The 1,789-nt window shown below is 61.7% G+C and overlaps 2 protein-coding genes across 3 annotated transcripts in view; one reads left to right on the top strand and one right to left on the bottom strand.

Moving 5' to 3' along the window:
• The window catches only part of DEPTOR (DEP domain containing MTOR interacting protein), a 741,617-nt gene that overhangs the window by 207,787 nt on the left and 532,041 nt on the right, over positions 1-1,789 (bottom strand). The gene's annotated exons all lie outside the window — the stretch shown is intronic.
• MRPL13 (mitochondrial ribosomal protein L13) overlaps positions 1-1,789 on the top strand; it is a 434,401-nt gene that overhangs the window by 206,087 nt on the left and 226,525 nt on the right. The window lies entirely within an intron of this gene.

Below are 1,789 nucleotides of genomic sequence, written 5' to 3'. Positions count from 1 at the left end.
CGGCGGCCGATAGGAGTGTTCGGAGTCGGAGAAGGAGCCTTCATCCTTCTCCCCTCCTGAACTATGGGGTAACCCCTGGAGGTCTAGTTGGCTGGTTGAGGGCTGTGACGGCCTGTCACCGCCAGATGGTGCTGCGGTGCCTCTGTTGCGACCCTCTTGGTCTCTGCGCTGGCAGCGCTCCGTAGCGGGGCGGTTAACCTTGTTTGTCCCCTGGGAGATGGTGGAGGGATCCCCCCCCGCCCCCACCGGAGAGGCTTCCCTCGGCCGCAGCAACCGCGGCTTGACTAGGGAGGAGGGTGTCAGCCAGCTGGTGGTGCCCCTGGCCCGCTGTGCGGTCAAGATGGCGGAGACCATCGGGGCCGGCGTGGCTAAGATGGCGGCACCCATGGGCGGCCGCATGGCCAAGATGGCCGACTTCCGGGTCGACCGGAAGTGGGCGGGTCAACGAGGGGGCAAGATGGCTGCCTCCATAGGCGACGGGCATGAAGCCTGGGCCCATCTGTCGGCCGTCCCCGGCTCCCTGCATCCCCCACCCTCCAGGGAAGGGGACCCCAGGCCACATCATGAAAGGGGACCCCCCCACGAAAGGCAAGCCCCCCCAAGCTGGTGGCACGCATGCAGGGTCACTGTCTCCCCGGGGGCCCCCGCGGAGGTGCGATGCCTCCCTGGCGAGGAGGGACCTGAACCACCGCTGCATCTGCGGTGGTGGGGGGTCACTTACGTCCTCCTCGCTGTCCTGGGGTGAGTCTGGTGAGGGCTCCCCATCGTTGGACCCTGGCCGGGTCGCTTGGGAGGCCCTGGCTCCGTCAGCGGGAGGGAGGGCGGGCTCCTCCGGCCGCTGCGGGCGCGCTTCCGCCGCCGCTGTTGAGGGGGAAGCCGCGAGGCGAGCAGCCGGCAAAGCCGGGGCTGGCCTGGGCTGGGCGGAAGCTAGCTCCCCTAAAGCCCGCTCATCTTCGCTGGTCATGGCTGGTCCAGCCATAGGGACAGGGAGGGGAGGGAAGCAAAGAAGGGAAATTCTTTTTTTTTTTTTTTTTAAGTGGAAGAGGGAGAGAAGAAAGAAAGGAAGAGAAGGGAGAAGGGAAGAGCCAGGCAAGTCCAGGGGAGCCAAAAATTCCAATCTTAGCAAGCGAAGCGGAGATCCGTCCTACCAGGAGCGAGGCAGGAAGAAGACTGGAGCTCTCTGGGGTGGCCCCGCCCACGGGGGCGGGGCTGGGCCCCAATTGTCTCTTTTGTTTTCTACCTGCCTATCAGGAGCCTCGTGGGCGGAGCCACCCGAAGTCAGGATGCTCACCCCTTCTCTGCTGGGAAAGGGACTTCAGTCCATCCAAATGCCTCTGAGGAAAAGGACCTAAGTCCATAAAATGCCTCTGAGGAAAGGGACCTAAGTCCGTCCAAATGCCTCTGAGGAAAGGGACCTAGGTCCAGCCAAATGCCTCTGAGGAAAGGGACCTAGGTCCAGCCAAATGCCTCTGAGGGAATGGACCTAAGTCCATCCAAATGCTTCTGAGGAAAGGGAACTAAGTCCATCCAAATGCCTCTGAGGAAAGGGACCTAAGTCCAGCCAAATGCCTCTGAGGAAAGGGACCTAAGTCCACCCAAATGCCTCTGAGGAAATGGACTTCAGTCCATCCAAATGCCTCGGAGGAAAGGGACCTAAGTCCAGCCAAATGCCTCTGAGGAAAGGGACCTAAGTCCACCCAAATGCCTCTGAGGAAATGGACTTCAGTCCATCCAAATGCCTCGGAGGAAAGGGACCTAAGTCCAGCCAAATGCCTCTGAGGAAAGGGAC

Source organism: Sceloporus undulatus, chromosome 4, assembly GCF_019175285.1.
Source record: "Sceloporus undulatus isolate JIND9_A2432 ecotype Alabama chromosome 4, SceUnd_v1.1, whole genome shotgun sequence".
NCBI classification, from domain to species: Eukaryota; Metazoa; Chordata; class Lepidosauria; order Squamata; family Phrynosomatidae; genus Sceloporus; species Sceloporus undulatus.
Note: the sequence above shows the minus strand (reverse complement) of the source record. Positions and strands in the feature narration are given on the sequence as shown.